Below are 20,256 nucleotides of genomic sequence, written 5' to 3' on the forward strand. Positions count from 1 at the left end.
ATAGATATGCAAATGGATGATTCTCAGACAAATATGGATAACCAAATAATCTTTGATGCCATTTTAACTGCTTTGACTGCAAAAACAAACCAAACAACAAAACATTATTTCTCTAACTTTTGCATAATTTCACAGAAGAAAGTGGTAGGTGAAACTGTAGCTTTGTCAACCATGCTCTTATATTTTCATAATCATTAAAAATGGAGTTAAGAAGATCTTTTAATGAAGTAAACACAGAAAGCAGAGAAGTCAAAGCATGCATTCAAGCATTTCAGTTTCAACACATTTTCAGATATTGAATGCCAAGGCAAATTACAGCCTTTAGACACTTCAAATGGCAAAACTTCCATGTTATGAGAATGTGCATCAGAACAAGGATTAAAAAGATGGAAAAGCAAAACACTAATATCCATCTGGGATAGAACTGTGAGCTTGGACAAACTGACACATCTTCCACCAGTTTCATTTGAAAAAATACTACTGCTCACAGCAGCAATTGAAAAGCCCCCCAGGATGCTGGATATATCTCATGTAAAGGTAACATAGCATGCCACTCTTTCCCCCTGTAGCACACATATCTCAGTAGATGTCAAGCCCAGCACAATCTAATTTGGCAAAAAAAAATCTTCAAATTTTGTAACTATTGATAAACTCGGTACTTGCTCCGTATTTTATTTATTTATGAAATAAAGAGAGCCCTTAAGTTTAGGGCAAACTTCAGCTGAGGGGCAAATAAAACTTCACTTGCAGAAAACTAACTTTTTGCCAAATTTGGATAGTGGGAAACCAAGACAAATGAAAACAACACCTTTTCCCAGCACCTTGAGTGGCACAGGTCAGGTGGGGAACAGTGGGTTACAATTTCTCCCTGCTGCAGCCAACTCTCCACTGTCTTGTGAAGCAAATGCACACAGTGAGTAAGGATGGGCTGTATGAGACTCTACTCCTTCCTGCTCCCAACATACTTCCCAAGGCAAATATCAAGGGGAAAAATGCACTCCTATCAGATGCATAAAATGTTTATGTTACTTAGTACACATGTTGCGTCCATCAGAACCACAATATTAATGTCACATTTGCAGTATAAAAATGAAAGGTTCCCTTCACTGCACCATACGAAAAACCAAATTGTCTTTATAAGGTCATTATTTACTTGTTTTGAAACATAATTTCATAACAGGCTTTGCGCTATTTGTCAAATGTCCCAAAACTGAGCATTAATTTCTGAGTAAACAGGCAAAATCTTTTATTGACATTTCAGTATCCCACTCTGAAGGTTTTTCTCCATGATTTTAACAATCCAGATTTAATTTGGTGACTTGATTCTAAGAATTCTATCAGAACCTGACCTGAGCTGAAACACAACAAAGTCTCCAGCTCTTACTAATGGCTTTCCATCTATAAGAACCTTCATTGCTGAAGGCTGAGGAAATATAAGTGCCTTCAGTTCATAAGTGCCTTCTGTCTTCAACTCACGGTGTTTCACAGCTGTGCACATCATTTGCACTGCCCTTTTCCTGTAAGTATTCTCTACCTGAGTAGTCTGTTCACTCCAATCTGCTGCACAGAGTTAGAAGACATCACAGAGGGAAGAGTCAGTATTATCACAGTTGACTGGCTTTCAGCTGCTGACATAGTGATCAATCCAATCCTTTCTGGGATCTTTTTTAATCCTAGGGTTGTGCCTTACTGAAGTGCACAAATATGCACAATGCTACACCTCATAGCCTCAATAGAGGAAAAAAACATTTTGACTGTTATGCAGAGATCACTGCATTCAATGCATGTATTCAGGTACTAGTCCCCAGATTTGAGGTCTGTGGAAACCATTTTTGCATGACTTTTAAATCCTTCCAAATCCTCTATATTCCTATAGAATCTGGTTTAAGATACACACTGCTCTGAATTCTTAAGAAAATCATTCTCTATATGAGAGGATGCTGCTCTCATGTTTAAGACAACGGCTACTTTTTTCAAAACAACCTGATGTTGCACAAAGATGCAGGAAAACATTTATGTTGTTACTCCGCAGCACTCCCTATGCTACTAACAATTAAACAGGTATTCACAACACTAAGCCATAGACTGGACTTGATAATCTCAAAAGTCTTTTCCAACTTAATTGATTCTATGATACACACAAAATGTAACTGCAAACAAAACACATAAAATTAATCAATTCTCAATGCTCTAATTTTTTAAGTGTCTTTTTTAGTAAAAGCACAAACGTACTTCCTAAATTCATGGTGGTGTTTAAAGTCAGATATTCGGTCGCAGCTATCAGCAGTGAAACTCATGAATCAGACAGGGGTTCCTCCAAATGCCAGAGTTATCTGCGCAATTCAACACGCTGGTCATCAGGTTCAAGTGACCACTACTTCTACATGCCAGCTTCTCTCTGTTCTTCTTGTTACAACTCTCAGCCTCCTGGAGACTGTAGACTTCTGGAACTTACACTGTCACAAAGTTCCCTGGTTTAGCTTGTGACCACTATTTTCAGAAAAGTCAGTACAGTCTGAACTACTGCATACTTGCCTTTTGACCATCAGAAGAATTTAGTAGAACTGGCAAACCAATCATAAAATGCTGAAATTATGTGCTCCATCCCCCTTTCTCTTCCCTCGTCCAGGAAGCTCTTGCCCACTTTCTGGTTGACTAATCTGTGGCTCAAAATACACCTAAACTTAAGAAACACCTGTGACAAGGAAGGCACAGGCACACCACAACACATGAAAAGACTGAAAGACCTATGAAAAGAATAAAAACCTAGCAGAAAACACCATTTGCTACCAGTCATCTGGAGCTCTTCAATACTGATTGTAATACCCAGTATTAACACAGCACATGCACATTATTCAGAATAAAGGACACTGTCTTGAGGGAAACACCAGCTCAGAGAACAATTTGCTAATTCCTCTAGCAACTTACCTGGCACAATGGAATTTCAGCTTTCCCTCAAAGTCATAAAAAGCCATTTAATCTTCTTATTCTAGCCAGAAAATCAAACATATTAAAATATATTTATAAATCATTCATGAGTTGCAGCTTTGCTTATAGATTTCACTTGACTGTTGAAACAAACAGCTAAATTCAACACAATAAGTCAAACAGAATTTTCTTTTTGCATCATATGCATCATGCATTATTTCATTATTTTCATTATACAACTTAAATTTTCACTGCTTAGGTCCTGTAGTACTAGGAAAATAATGACTAAGACACAATGCAAATTACCTCTGTATTTTAATGTCTTAGATCCACACATCAATTCCAGTCTCCTATGCATCTGAGATTTTGTAAAATAGAGATTATCTTAACTAGATATTCTTATAACACAAATCCTTTGACAGACTACAATTCTTTTCACATTTCCTTGCTGCTACTGTTAAATGAAATAGTTTCAATAGAACTGCTGCCCTATTATTTCACTATCCTTATTTGAAATGCTTCACATTTTTATCTTTTAACATTTGGAACTCATTCCAATGTTACAACTTTATTGATTCATGGCCATTATTTTAGATCCATCTGATCCAGGGTCAACATTGCTTTCCTTCTGGGCCACCTCTCCAGGCTGGCTTTCCAAGGTCCCTTGATACTCACTTTGCAGTTTTTATGAAAGGGAATCATAGAGTATTGCAGTTCCTACTGTGTGATGACACATACATCAGCCTTTGACTATTGCTTGATGAAAGAGGCTTACTATAACTCTGAGATTAGCGTTATGAATTTGAACGAGGCCAAACTTTCTCCAGAGAAAGGTTCTCGTTTATTAAAACAGCTGCAAGGAACAGAGTGCCCAGGATAAGCCCAGGCACCCACACAGCGAGCCAAAAACGAAACAGTGCGCTCACCCCAAGTGCACCGGGTTCTCCCAAACAAAAAGTACCCCAAAAGAAGAATCCTAACCCCACCGAAGTCCCCACATTTATAGTCCCCCTCGAGTCCAGGATTGGTGCATTTTGGATCCTCATGATGATCGGTCCATTTCCAGGCTTCTTATTGGTCTTTACCCCGTTCATTCTGGACCAATTGTTTCTGCAGGGCTTCGAATGATTGGTCAGATTTTTCATCCAATCTCTCTTAGACCTTGCCTTGCCCCTGTTTCACCAAACCCTGGACCCTTCTAGCACATTCTAATACGCCCCCCCCTTTAACATAATACAAATAATATAACATAATTAATACAATATAATTGAACTATATCCTATTTTAACTTAACTTTTACCTATAACATTAGCTCAGCTGGTTAGAGTCAGGTGCTAATAGCATCAAGGTTTGTGGATTCAATCCCTATATGGGCCACCCACTTAAAAGTTGAACTTGATCCTTGTGGGTCGTTTCCAACTTGGAATATTCTGACTATGTAATTATCCTTGTAACCACAAATTAATTCCTCTCTCTAAACATCAGCAAACAGAACTGCAACTCAACTGCAACCACATTTCAGCTATCACTACACTGCAAATATGTGAAAGGAGAATAAAGTTTCTACATCTTCATTTAATGTCCTCCACCAAGTTCATACGCTTGATGGCTCATAACAATACACACACCTTTTTTTCCTCCTGTCACTGTCAGCTAATTCACTAGGCTACAAAGTAAATCTATAAATGTATAAAACTGGTAAGTCACAAACAAAAGCAACTTGCTGTTGGTCAGGCTACAGCCTTTGGTCTGTTTAATTCTTCTGTGCCTCCCAGCTCTGAATGTGCCACTAAAGGAGAGCCAAGCCTCCAGGGATTGTTACTGACTTTACCTCTGGATCATATAAACACCCAAACTAGGTTTTTCATGACTACATCTCAAAGGGACTGACCCTTCCAGCAACAGAGGGGTTCACTTCTTTTGAAAATATTTCATCATCTAAAACATTGCCTTCTCTCCACATTAATATGAACAAAAGTCACGCTGAAAACCAAGCGAAGTTTACTGGAACTCTTTCACTCTGCCAGTTAAATTTGTGAGAGTTAGACTTCAAAGTAATCATAGGATGTAACACCAAAGTTACATCTTCCACTGAAAGCCAGACAACTTCACATGAAGAATGAAGTCTTCAAGAAGTGGGAAAGCACAGAACAACAGACAAAAATATAAGATGACTACAGGTAACACAGTTCCTACACTTTCCGATTTCCAATTTATTATTTATGGTTATGGTTACACCTGACATTCAGTTTCTATAAAAATACCTTTTTGTATCTTTACTTTCTAGCTCTGCCTAGTTTTATCTGTTTGTCTTTGGAGCGACTTATTTTTCCTAAGGCATAAGGCAAGTAACATGATATGCTTGTGAAAATTGTTTCACCAAAGCAATGTGCCCACGAGTTAATTACAACATCATGTATGCTTTCACAGGTTTTCCTTAACAGAAAAAAACCCCAAATTTTAAGAAGTTTACTGAAACTAAACATATGTTGCTGTTTTCACAGATTTATTGCTTCAATAGCACATTGTAAATGGACTCCACTGTACACTATTATTTTGGCAGCAGTTATTCTGAAGCGTAGTTTAGCTGTAGTTTGTTTCAGTCAAATTAGTTGTGTAAAAACACTGGAATGGCCTCAATGTTTTAAAACACAGAATTCATTTCAAACCCCTTAGAATCTTGCAATGAGAAGGCACAGAATAGTTTAAGCATACATAAAAATTTTCAAAATCACTAAGGCACCATAACTCAAATTTCACAAAACTAAATGAAGGTAAATAGACATTGACGTTGAGGGAAACCCTATATTTCTTATGATTACTCATTTTGGAACAACTATAGGAACCTTATAAACAATTACTACCCTACATAGAGTGTCCCATGTACTGTATTTGAGTGTGCTGTTCTTGCTCTCCCTACATACAAGACTAATCTTCTCCAGTTTGAGGTAACTGAAGTATCTTTAATAACACTTCATTGAAAACTACTTCCACAAGGCAATTCTAAGTTCCATTTTCAAATGCTTAGAACAGAAAAGTAACAAATATGAAACACAAACTCCTACAGCTAAATGTACCATTACTGTTGTATAGTCTATTTTTCTAAAAACATGGATGGCAAACAAACCAACTGCATCTAGCTGCAGATAACTTTATCACAAGGTGTCACAGGAATATAATACTGTTATGCATGATAGGCACATACACGATATGTAATAGTAACCTCCAGAAAATTTAAAATTTTGGGGCTTGAACAGGTATGACCAGACAAAGAATGTCATCTATGAGCCAGGTAAAAGCATAGAAAACAGCAAAATCCAGCAAGAATCCCAGTATCTTAATTAAAACCATAGAATGACATAAATGTGGGACTCATGGAGATATCAATAATTCACATAACCTCATTTTAGTGTCACCAAAAAAAAAAGTATAAGTATGTATTTATGGAGAGTTATCAGAAGGAACATCATGAAATTCATCTAGGATGAATGCCAAGCCTAGGTCCAGTCCCTGGGACAGATCCACATCTGGCACTAGTACAGACTTCACATTACATGGATGGATGGTGAGAAGATATTCTAAAATGGTCCTGGTAGTCCTTGAGGGCAGTAGGTATACAATATAGAAACATAATTGTCTGTGATGTTGTTTTAGTCAGTTGTTTATCATTAAAAATTATTATTTATAATAATTCTATTATTTAGTTTCATTCTTTCTTTGCTATAAGTTTTGAATTCTCATCTTGTTCTCTCATTGACTTGTAATCTACATTTTGCCGAGATACTGATGTATTCTTAACTTTATAATACCCTAACTAAATTCAGTTTGGGTATTATATATGTATATGCTGAATACTGAAAATCTGAGACATTCAGAACTAGTGCCTATGTTTTAAAAATTTTACATAAATCACCATTTAAAGCCTACTTTTCAATTGCAACATCTACAAAATAAATAACTGAAGTTACATGGTAACATGCAAAAATATTTGAAAAATATTTGACAGAAGCACTCTAAATGCATTTTTCCTGTTACCATGTTGCACAGCTAAAATTACTGGGTAACTAAATATCTATTTTTTACTAAATTACAGATATCAAGATTTTTGATACACAGCTATAGAACAGCTTTACATCTACCTATCTATCAGTGTGTTTAGGTTCTACAGCCTTTCAAAGAGAAGGAAAAAGGAAAGGGGAGAGAGACTATGGAATATAGACATGGTCTGGAAATTTGAGTTTCATGAACTTCCATTTTCCTTCACCTAAAGAGTTTCATATTCACTCAGGAAAACTATTCCACAATTATAACTTTAAAATCATGAATTCAAAATTATTAATACCTGAAGATTTATACTTAGCAACTACAAACCAGGAAGTGCAGACTTAACACAGGCATGTTCTTCTTTCTTTTTTTTTTTTTTATGCAGCATTCTGGCAGTTTATGATGTATAGAAAGCCTACTACTCCCAGCACAGGTAACTTAATTAGAAAGAACAGCATACGCAACTATTTTAAAACTAAATTAGCATTTCTGATCCAAGTGCTACAAGGTATCGTTGAAATGAAATTGATTATACATGACAGTCAATTTAAAAACTGTTTTCGAGACATAGGATTAATGAGACACTGAAAATACCCTTGATTTTTAAAATAACTTAAACTGAAAAACTATTTCATTCATTTGCTACAGGCAACTATAAAAGGATTGACTAATACTATTAAAAGAGACAGCTATGGGCAAGTCGACTTCATCAACGATGTAGCTATTTAATGTTCAGAATATCCATACTTGCACACAAGGCACACTGTAATCCTTAAGAAAATAAACACAATACTTTCATCCTTAGATGCTTAAAACAATGCAGATTTTATGGCAACCATGACTTTGACACAAAAGACAACAACATGTAATATGCCAACTCACCATGTTATATGTTAATGGTCTCTTTCTGATCATTTCTCCCTTCATTCAGTAGCTTCTACCCTTTATCTTAGGAGGTTGAACTAACTAGATCTAAAACCAAATAGATCTTGGAATTATTCCTCTCTCTCATGCAGTTTTGTCTTCTATTATAGAAGGAAGGGCTAGAAAGCCTTAAAGGCTGACTGTTAGTTCAGTAACATAAGACGAATTTCTAAAATCATAGAATGATTTGGGTTGGGAAGGACCTTAAAGATCCTCTCATTCGAAGCCCCATGTCACGGGCAGCAACACCGTGCACTAGACCAGGTTGCTCAAAGCCCACCCCGACTGGCCTTGAACGTTGCCAGGTATGGGGCATCCCCAGCTTCTCTGGGCAATCTGTTTCTGCACCTTCTGAGGAAAGAATTTAGTTGTAATTTCTAATCTAAACATTTATTCCGTTTTTAAGGTATTTCCCTTATCCTATCACCCCAAGACCTTGCAAAAAGTCCCCCTCCAGCTCTTTTCTAAACTTACAATCAGATCAGAAGAGACTTTCTCAATTATAGAATGTTAAAAGGCAAGACAAATAAGGCTGTTGTTCTGGCCAGGATGATAACTCTCAAATAGCTCTGGGCAATATATGCTTAATAAAGCAAGATAACAGTATTCCATCCTAGCTGTCTAAACACTAAAATGTAGATCTGATTTCATACTGATTTAGATCAATGGTAGTGTTTTTGTCATAAATATAAAGTTATTTTACAAAATTAAGATTCCGAATTTATGCTACATAGCAAAAATCCATTGCCCATAGCTTTATGTTACAAAATTAATTTATTTAACAATAATATTTAATGCATGGAGCTAGAGCTACTAAAAGGCAATGTCTGCGCAAAAATAAAAATTGGCCACCTTATTCCTCTTCACTTGCATTAAAAAAATCACTACTACTGACTCAAAAATAATTAAAATTCTACTAAAAGAACATGGAAAATTTCTATACTCACAGCTCTAAATGATGATCTACAGACAGAAACTTTTTTTTTTTTTAAAGAAAGTCCTTTCAGTGGTCTCCCAGCATCTTGGTTTTCAGGTTTCGAATTTTGATCTGTCCTTATGAGGGCTACAGAATTAGTTTTTCATTTTTCTCAGTTCTCATTTTCATGTAGACATATGATCCAAGAAGCTGGAAGCAATAAAAGGGCTGTGTCTTCAGTTTGGTTCATTAAGAACACAATGATCAGAACTGACTGTGGTTCAAGCACAGTTTCCACATATTTTCATTTTGCCCCCTATACAATCCTGTATTAAATATATGTTTTATGTGGTTGCATGACTTCAGCTCCATTGCTGGTGCGTGCACCAACTGACAAATGAGTAAAAATGCTTCCGATCTGTTGCCTGAAATGTTCCAAAAAGCCTTACTTTATTTTGCTTCAGGAAGTATGCTGGGGCATAATGTTCAACCAACCACAGATGACTAATATAGGCCAATAAAATAAACTACAACCAAAATGAAAATCAAAGTACTATTATATTTGAACAAGCCTGACACAGCTCTTTACTTGCAGAATTCAAAGGAGAACTAGCATAAAAATCCATTTTTAAAACAGCCACCTAACCTGCAAATTGTGTCTACCATGTTGTCCTAACTAAGGCATGATGTTAACAATGATTTGGTTTTGTTCACCAAATATATGCTATATAAAATGGAACACAACCACTCACTTACTGTTAAAAAAATAAAACTCAGAAACCCAGCCATAACTCCTTTCCAGAATAAATACAAGAGCTTCTATAAAGTGAGTCAGGATTTAAAAAAATTTATTCCATAAAACTTAAACTAAAAACTCTTTACAATGAGCTGGTTTAGTGATATTTAAGATCACTTATTTCACAACGTCTGAGTAGTTATCAATACATTCCAAGACTGTTTGCACAGCTAATCATGACTAGTTATGAAAAAAGCAACACCTATGGAAACATATCACCTAAGGAAAAAATCCTTGCAATTAAAGACTCAGAGCTCATAAAGATGTTCCTTTAGAACATTTTGGTGTAATATGAGTAACTTCAGCAATTCTTGTGGTAAGACTACAAACCACTCTTTTGGAGTATTAATCAAAGGGCTGTACCTTTAGCTAATGAAACCGCATTAAATCTATTTCTTTTTAGAGCAAGCCTGGATTTTATCCCATCAGAATTTGAAATGGTATTTTATAGAGGAAAAGTATAACAACACACAAAGGATAAGCACTAAGCATTCTACACCTAGTCCCATGCAGGAAGTTAAACAGGAAATACCAACAACTCTGATCTGCATTAGATAAAACACCTAGACTAGTACCAAGATGACCAACACAAGAGATACAAATTTAAATTGATTCATCCACATAAAACACTTAAATAGTGCATACCAATGAGCTAGCATTGTTCAAATCCATGCGCTTTCATATTAACCACAGAAGGATGTGGCACAGTTCCAAAACCCACCCATGATTGTCCATAGAGAAATTTAATCTCTGCTAATCCTTACTGAAATATCCATCCTTGACTCCATTATCTTGTTTTTTTTCTGACAGAGAGGCTGAACTGCTTCTATTATTCCTATTATTAAACATTATTTAATTCAAGGCAACATTCCATGAAACTCACTTTCATTCAAATCTGCAATCTGCCAAAATTACTAACTGTAGAAAACAGTAATTCAGGAAAGGAAAATAAAATATATTTATAGGTATAGAACTATAATTAAACAAATAAAGTTAGTTCTTCTATAAAATAAAGTTATGCTTAGGGGTTTTATATCTCTATTTAGAATTATATTAATCCAAACCAGACAGCTTTAAGAGAAATAAACAAGACTCCCACAACATTGTTTTAAAAAGTTGAAAATATATAGAAGTTATATTCTTCTATGACTCCTGACTGAATTTTTTTCCTAATCTATGCAGTTTTTGCCTTTTAACTTTTAAACCTAGACCCTACTTTCACTTTTTGAGGAAAAAAAATCAATTTCTTTTCTTGTGCTAAGAAACTAAAGCCCTGCTACCCTTGGAAAGAAGGAACAGTATCTAATTATTCTTCAAGCATTTTTATTTAAATTAAAAGAAGAAATATAAATTTGGATTAAGGTTTTTCTTTTCTTTTAAGTTAAAGAGCTTGATTTTATGTGCGTAAGAACACAAATGGTGATCAGAGTGGAGTTTTGACATTAGCATCTCTTGAACGAAGCACCATCAGTCTGACTAGTCACTTCCAAATAAAGTTGCTTCTATGAAATAGGCAGACAATTTATTACCCAACACGAATTACAAAGGAAAGTAATTATTTCATTCCATTATTTCCCATGTAAATGATTTAGTATGGGAAATTAAAAAAAAACCAAACAAACAAACAAAAAAAAAAACAAACTAAAGAGACACCAAGAAATGTGTTGTTATTATTGTGCTTCCTTAGATAGGTTACTACAGAAGAAACAGGTAATTGGGCAGAAAAAGTGAAACATGCTAGGACTATCAGCCAGAAACTGGAAAACAAAGCTTTTATATGCCAAATTGCATCCATTTTACTCTATAAATCCTCTTCCACTTTAAACTCACTCACTACCCTCATGTATTTCTAAATAAATATTTGAGGTGAGGTCCATCGAGGTCACAAAGAGACTGGCAATCTCTTATTTAGACATAAAATCACCTAAGCAACTTCCTGTCTCCCAACTTACAAGATTGTCAATTCTCAGGTTTCAAAAGTTGCGCAAATTAGAAGAGTTTCACACACAGCTTACAACAGAAACACATACAGACAGCTTCATATTTAGGAGCATTTTTCAAAAGAAAATTAAGTAAGACCACAATTAAATATTAAAACAATATGAGTCCCTCATGATGTCCCTTTTATGTCCTGTGTCCCAGTTCCAGAAGAAAACTAAAGTACTTCATACATGCCTTGAATCAGAGTTACATCTGAGTTTTCAGGGTTATAATCCAAATGCCAGGTTAATCAGACAAAAACAAAAAAAAACAAACCAACCAACCAAAAAAAAAAAAGCAAAAAAAAAGATCATTCCAAATTGTAAGCACATCTGAAGCATAGTTTAACATTTTATAAAAGATGGCATAACTGTAATGGTTGTAGCTATCACTTGGGCACTTCCACCCAGCATCCCCTGAAGCCCAGAGGGACAGAGCAGGACATCTACTTTGCTCTGCAGCATAAAAAGTTGTCCCCAGATGAATTAATATCAAGTGCAGAAATATCTGTATTTTCCTTAACTTGCTACTATCTAAATAAGCTTGCCCTGACCTGACCCAGTTAAACTTCTGACATCTAATGAGAACTTAAGGTAGCACAGCTGAGATCATAAAACAAGCATATGCAATTGTTGGAAGATAATCACACAGAAACTAAATCACTTCACAAGTCAGTTTTGGGGCACATTTCTACATTTTTGGATGCAAAACTCATTCAGAAAATAATTCTGACTGAAGTACTGGTAGACCTAAGAAAAACAGCACAAGCTTCCAAAAAAATTTTACTTCTATTCACTTACATGCAGATGTATGTATTATTAGCAGCTAATGTTAGGAGACTGATTTCTCATTCTAAGTCAACTGTTCTAAAATTAACACTAGAAATATTCTTCATTCTTTCACTTCCAAATAATACTTATTGCTCATTTATGATGGCATATTAGAAGCAATAAAAAAAAAAAAAAAGAAAACCAACAAGAAGACCAGATTGTCCAGGCAATGACATGTTAACAACAAAAGGTTAACTGGGCTGCTAATGCACTGCAGATGCATATCTGATCTTAAAACTAATATAGATGTCTTGCGCTATTGATTTATAAAAATTTGACCAACTACTGTCTGGATCTGCAACATTAGACAGATGCTCATGCTTAGTATATTTCATGCTATTTCCACAACTCCTCTGCAACCAGCCTTCCTGTTATATCCCTGAAGTCACCTGAGAGATCTGAACCAAAGGAAAGACACACACACCACAGAGAAACGTCTGCAAACACCTCATTCTCCCACAAATCCAAATCACTCTGGACACTCCCTTCTATTGAGGTACTTCTCCTCATCACATAGTAAAGAGTTATGTTCACCATTTGAATACTACCTCTACATGAGCATTGGTTTTCACAGACTCCTCCTGAATATTCCCACCTTCCATCAATCTTACAGCTCAAACACCTAATGTTTTCTCTTGAGTTTTTTCCCCTATTTCCCAGCTCCCCCTATTTTTATCTTATTTAGCATGGAGACCATGGATGCTGCTTTTTTTCCCCTGTCACATCCAACATTAACAACCAAAATAATCTCCACTCCCACAAGAAAACATTTTGAAAAGAAAGACAAAGAACAGTCCTTTTAACAGAGTATTACAAGAGTTGCAACATGGAGAACATTTGGTTCTTTTAAAAATCCTGGTTCATTTGCTAGAAAAGAAACAATTGGCAGATACATGAGATATATAAGCCAGGGATACATGTTCTTAAAAAAATGTTCATTTCACTAACGTTACCATTTGTAGCTGGAAGTGCTCTGCCTTTTCTTTTTAAAGCAGTTAACATCAAATAAGGAGGCCAAAATGTCACTAATTTACCAATTTAATTAATGGAACTACCCAGATTTTCTGATTTACCATCTCACTTCTCTATCTTGAAATGTAACCTTGATAATTTTATACATTCATGACAATAGGCAGAGATCCCAGGTGATGCATAGCAATCTCTTTTTTTTTCCTTAAATGAAGCCACTCTGGAGATAGCGTATTTCTAATTTCTAATTATCACTCAGAAATATATTGCAAAGGAAGTACTTGTACTCAACCAGGCCCTTTAGGAAGATAGCAGGCTTTTATAAGCAGGATTGGAATCACAAATCAAACCTGTCTAAGGATAGAGCACCTGCATCAGTGTGGGATGAAGCTCTTCGAAGAAAGGAATCATTACCACATGGTCTGAGGCATGGTGGCCCAAAATCTCACATACCATGTGACAGTGTTTAATATTAAAGGAAACAGAGATTGTTACAGTTCAAAGGTAGTCTTGGCCTAAGTCAAAGGCCAAGATTTTCTAAATCTTTCAGCTTTACATTAATAATACTGTTTGTATGTTTAGAAGACTTATCTTTCTTATGAATTAAGATGAGGTCTCAGATACACAAAACAAAAATCTAACCAAAAGATGTTTCATCGAGAAATATAAAGAAGAGCAGCAACAGACTGCAGCAGCAGAACCCAGGAGGAAAAACAGAAACAAATAGGGCTTATTCCTTTATCTTTACACAAATCTTTGTTGGTTTATGGCACTTAATGACAGTAATAAAATTTTAAAGGGATACCATCTCCAGTACTAAGAAAGAAGAAAGAGGGAAAGAAAGAAAGAAGAGAAAGAAGAGAAAGAAGAGAAAGAAGAGAAAGAAGAGAAAGAAAGAAAGAAGAGAAAGAAAGAAAGAAAGAAAGAAAGAAAGAAAGAAAGAAAGAAAGAAAGAAAGAAAGAAAGAAAGAAAGAAAGAAAGAAAGAAAGAAAGAAAACAAAACAACCCTCCCTCACACAACCTAGATCTAATAGTTCTGTTTGTAATAACTTCCTGTTCAGCAAGTTTGTTAATTGTGATTTCTTGTGCATATATTCTAGTTATTTCAGCCGGCCACAATCACCTACTCCATCATACTTTTCTTAGGCTTCTCTACTGTGTGCCGAGCTCTGCTTCATTAGATTTTCCAGGTGATATTTTAATAAAGAGATTTAGATAGAGAGATGACAAACACAGCAGCTAAACTTTAGCTGGAGGCAAAAGTGCCTCTGCCTAACCATGCCGCAGTAACCCCAAGTAAACAACTTGTTTTGTCCTGCTGGCAACCAGACTTCCTACAGGGCTGGCTGCCCTCCTTTTTCACACCTTCCACTGTCATGTAAATCCAGGAGGAAAAAGCCAGATGAGTTTCAACACCAACACTGAAAGACTTCATTCATCCAGGAGCACTACCGAATCTCATTGGTTCTCCAACCTTATGCGGAGGTAGAAAGCACTAATCTCTTGTCCAACGCTTTATCTTCCCGGGGATGTTCGTTTTTTGTTTTTTGGGGGTTTTTTTTGTTCCGAGGGAAAAAGACTTAAAACCCTTTCACAACAGAGCAAAGCTGCTTTCAGTTCTAACATTACCACTCATGTCCTACCTTGTTCACCAATTTATAGTGATCACAAATTTTATATTGCCCATTTAAGCATGTTTAAAACACAAATAAGGCATATTTTAAAGTCAACAAAGCAGATCTTGTTGAAGCTGTGAATTGTCAGTATGGGATACTCATTGAGTACCCTCATTCACACATTTATTTCTGTCCTTCACAGTAAAGTTTCCTTTCTCTAACAAACTCACAATGAAACAGTAGGCAGACTACTTCTATTTGTTCTCCCTTCGTTTAACGATCCCAGGAAGCTGGGTGAATAGGAGAGAGTTTGTACTTAATTTCATCCTGGCAGCCTGTAAATATAATCCTATTGAATTTTATAATCCTCCTTCTGTAATGTCAAAATCCAGCATGTATGTATCATATGGACCAAAAAGACTGCTAACATTCTCTTTTCTTTACCCTTTTATGAAAAATTGTTGGTGATCTCTGTTTTCTAATGCTTACCACCAGCATAAAAGAAGCTGTAATTGTCTCAAATTCCTTTTGGAAAGCATCTGGTGTAGAAGTTACTCAATATGGATGTGTAACTGCAAGGGTCACTGAGGTGGGGAGGAAGGGGCACTACATTTGGTTGACAAAAGGCTGGGTATTTAACCCATTTCAGCTTGCATGTGGGTACTGTATGATTCAGGATGTGTAATGGGGTAGTTGCATTCCAGCCTGATCGAAGCAAGAAGTCTATTTAAAGTCTCAGAGCATTACAGGGAGAGCTCACATCCTGTAATAGCACAGCTTCCCAGGGCAATGCACGAAGCCCAAATGTATGAGTTGTTCTGACCACCTGCTCACAGAGGCGGACAAAAGCAGAGATACTCACAAAAGCAAGACTTTAGCTTGCATGTCCACCACACAGCAAACAGACTCATTACTCACACCACAGACAAACAGCCTATTCATCCTCAATGCATCAGATCCCATGCCAGGAAAGGAACTTTCCAGCAGGTTAAATATTGCACTGCCACTGAAAGCTGTGCAACCAAAAGGAAGAGAAGTTCAGGATAGCTTTCCAAAACGTTTTGACCTGTCCAAAAATTCAAGTATAATTGCCATGTCAGGCACTACTCTCATTACAGGAATCACAAGGAAGTGTAACAATTTATTCATGGGGATTTTTCCCATATAAAAATGTTGAAACACTAGGGTTAAAATCCCTGTCTAGGAAGAAAGATGTCAAAACACAGATTCAGCTTTTTCTTAGGCTGAATCCTATCCCCAAAAGTGATTGTGTGCAGAATTGTAGGAAAACATAAACTTCTTAATAGATTTTATTACTATTATTCATTCCAATTTCATTGTGCTTGTTGTGAGACAAGCTTCAAAGTCCGACTGTCTTCAATGGAGAGGTACAAAATAATAATTCCAGTTTTTTAGAAGCTCTAGTGTCCTGAATGTAAGGGACATGTGAAATTAGAATATCTTAAGAAGTCTAAATATTTTTAATGCATCATTTGTCATTCAATTACTAGTAGTTAATAACACTAATCTTCAAAACTAATCTTCACAAACTTTGTATCAGAAGTAAAAAAAGATATGCATTTCCTGTAGAGCTGCTTCAGGTTTTTTTCAAATCTTACTGAAGTGCTATGCAACCCTTCCATTGGCCAGTAAAAGGCACATACATTTTTCACATCCTTATTTACTTGTTTTATTGTAAAAGTAGGACATTACAATTAGAAATGTTCATTGAAATGCTGCCCTCCAATGATACTTGGCACATTTCTGCATGGCACAGAACAATTCTTTTGATGATCCTGGCAGCATTGCTTTGGATAGGGCTACTTAAGTGAAGTACTTGTCTATATCGTTTTAAAACCTGCTTGTCACTGGCAGTGAGGCAGTGAGGCCTAATAAAAGCACCACACACTTCCATAGAGAGCTCTTCCCTGGACTGGAGATATGCTAAGACTTGTTCCAACTCAAGTCACTGTGAGAATGCACATTACTTTTAATAGCAAATTGTATTTTACACAGATTCATCCGAACTATAAATATGCTGTTGCTTGATTCACTTTCTTATGATCCAGTGAAAATCAGATGAACTTCAAAACTTCTCTCCAGTAAACTAACCCAAATGTCAATGTTGTCTTCTTAGGTGGAGCTCCAGAGATGTTCTTAGACAGCTTGCAAGAAGCTGAGATGAACAGCACAGCAGCCAGGAGCTGCATTGTTCTGTCCATTCCCTGTGTCTACATTTGCTCCTGTTTGCACTTCCTGGAAGTCTAAACATGCTCCATTACTTTAGAAATAAAAAGCCATTCAGATCCTTTCTCGGCCCAAACAGAAATAGCTGTTCTCTATTTATTGCAGACTGTTTCAGTGAAAAGAAGAAGAAACGTTGGGGAAATCCCTGCCAGTACACAGCCACAGAGTACTACTGAAGGAATTACTTACTGAGAAAAAACTGTAGTCATACCTCTCTTTTTGAAATGAAATGAGTAGGGGATAAAGCACATATATGCCACATTTACAGAACTCTGTGGTAAAAGCAGTGAGACTACTTCAACTTTCATTCTAGCAGTAGATACAGGACCAGCAGTCTGATTTCTTAATTCTAAGTCCACAGTAAATTTCTCCTACAGCACGCTATACAAAATTACCATATATATATATATATATATATATATATATATATATATATATGTATCACCAGCCACAAATAAAACTGTCCAATAACCTTTGACACAATTTTCTTCTTTTTTCAAATATTATGTCAGAACACAAGCAAACAGAAGAAATAACCATTTAAATAATTAATGGTCCAGCTCTTCAATTCATCACTTACAGAAGAACAGTCTCAGTGGCATCAGCAGGACTGTTTACATCCTGATATTTGGCTAGCCATGAACAAGAAGTAGGCAGTCAGCATGCAGATGGGAGAATCCTTGGAAACCTCTCCTTAATCATCTTCCCGCAGCACCAGTGCAGAATCCCAAAATGTACTCAGAGTAAATCTCACTGAGCTTCAAAGAGATGTAAGTCTCCACAAGTGTTTTACCAAGGAGTTGGAGAGGACTGTCACTACTGATCATGTGAGCTCTTAAACTGCTCAGGTCACCATGATGAAGTTTCTAGATAGTCCATGCATATCTCCAACCTTTAGATTCATTACCAAATAACCACTTAGTTAAGTTTTGTTTGTTAAGATTAAGCACCTTAATGAAGACACTTCTGAATACTTGCAGTCAGAATTTGGTTAGTAATTATCCATGAGTACAGCGTTCATTTCTCACTTGTATTTTGGCATGACTTTCATAAGGCATTAGGAGCCCCATTAATATTACCCCTCCATACTGGTTCTTGATAAGCAGCTTTAAAAAAAAAAACCTAACACTATTGAAGCTCTCAAGAACTGTGAAATAATATAGGGAAGCTTTAATGCTGTCCTTTATGTGAGATACTTTACACAAATGCAACCAGTGAAATATTCAAAAAGTATCTAAATTTCAGCTTCAGAGGGTAAGGTCTTTAACATCTGCAGCAATATTCTTCTTTCTATGTACATAAATGGATTACTACACAGACATTTTTCTCCCACTATTTCTTGAATATCACTGGCACATGAGGTCACTGTGCCTTGAGAAACTGAACTGATACCAGTATCCTATGTGGATGGTACAATAATTTGACCTAAGGCCTCTCTTTAATTTATTGAAGATGCAGTATCTTTTGACAAAACTAGTCCTACAGCAATAGCCACACATCTGTACTGCCAGGTATGACCTTTCCCTGCATATGGTGGCCAAACCACTACACTCCTCCACCATTTTTCCTGCACAGAATAATCACTGTTGTCTGTCAGACAACAGTTAATCTTTTTGGTCAGTAAAAAGACTCACTGAAAGGCTATTTCTGAAGAGCAGAATGGCATAATCTAAGCTGCATATCAGCCCACATTTGACTTTCCAAAGTGCATGCAGCTTACTAAACCTAACCCAAGGTCTGCAAGGCTTTGAAATGAGAGTGCATCTAAGACACTCGTATTTTCTCTGAAATGTCTTTATATTTAAAATGAAAAAATAAATTTTAATTCCAGTAACTAAAATAAAATATTTCTGGGGACAAGTTTCAATGTTATTTTACATGTTAAAAAAAGAAAATGTAGTTTGAAATACAGCTTGCCTCTATTTGCAGGTTCAGGCCTAGATGAAACATGGTGGAATATCCAACGCATGTTAGGATGTTTTTTCAATACTCTTGGAAACTCAGCAACTTACATATGTAATAGAGCCCAAGCAATGACTGAATAAAGAATGACAAATAGCTTAGGATTTGTTATGACAACTTTGACATAATAGCACTGTGCAATTTTTTTTAACTAAGCCTGACACAGCAACACTCTCAGGAAGAACAGCTGCTTAACTATTTCACCACAAACAGGACAGTGCAGTTGAGGATCATGACAACACCAGTCAACATTAGCAACAGTTGACAATTTTATTTGAGATACACAGAACACTTTATGTTTCGGCTGCAGTTTTCTAGATGGAGAGCATGATTTGGGCACATGCACACTTAGATGGCCAAAGGCTTTGGAATAAGCTGGTACTCCGAGTAAAGTCTAACAGTATCAATAATTACTAATAGGGCTCTCTAAAACCTGGGATCTATCCAAAAAGTGAATCAATTTATATAATAAATCAGAGGTGTAACAGACATGCAATGATGTACATGGCTTTTGAATAGACACAATAAAAAGGTGATAATTATTTCTACCAATTTCTTTACAAAGATTTTCTCACCTAATTTTACCCAAACACAATGTAGAAGGAAGCAAAACTCTCAAAATAAGAAGGAGCATAGAAGTCAAATGCTTTTCATGAACACAAAACTCTTTTACCCAATTGTTTTCAAACCACCATCAATTGACTTTCAATATTTTTCTCCACAATTAATTCTACTACTTTGCTTCGGAAAATCTGACAAAATATCAATAATTAGATGCCAACCACTTAGAGTTGTGTGAAACTTGGCAGTTTCACTTTGCAGGAGTGCAGGCAAATATTTTATTTGGTGTCAATCCACCATTTTCAGTTTGTGTTGATTTTTGAATAAGTTCAAATAGGCAAATGAATAAGCAGTCAAAATTTCCATATTTTACCTGGTTTCTCTTCATGGCCATACAAATAAAAAGGCATATCTTCATGAATCAGCAATGGAGAAAGTCAGATGTTTAAATTCAGAAAGAAATACAAGGAAAAATCTATCAT

General features: G+C 36.0%; 1 protein-coding gene across 1 annotated transcript in view; it reads right to left on the reverse strand.

The window, feature by feature from the left end:
• The window catches only part of ADAMTS19 (ADAM metallopeptidase with thrombospondin type 1 motif 19), a 131,557-nt gene that overhangs the window by 108,478 nt on the left and 2,823 nt on the right, over positions 1-20,256 (reverse strand). The window lies entirely within an intron of this gene.

The sequence above is a fragment of the Zonotrichia albicollis genome, chromosome Z, assembly GCF_047830755.1.
Source record: "Zonotrichia albicollis isolate bZonAlb1 chromosome Z, bZonAlb1.hap1, whole genome shotgun sequence".
In the NCBI taxonomy this organism is placed as follows: domain Eukaryota; kingdom Metazoa; phylum Chordata; class Aves; order Passeriformes; family Passerellidae; genus Zonotrichia; species Zonotrichia albicollis.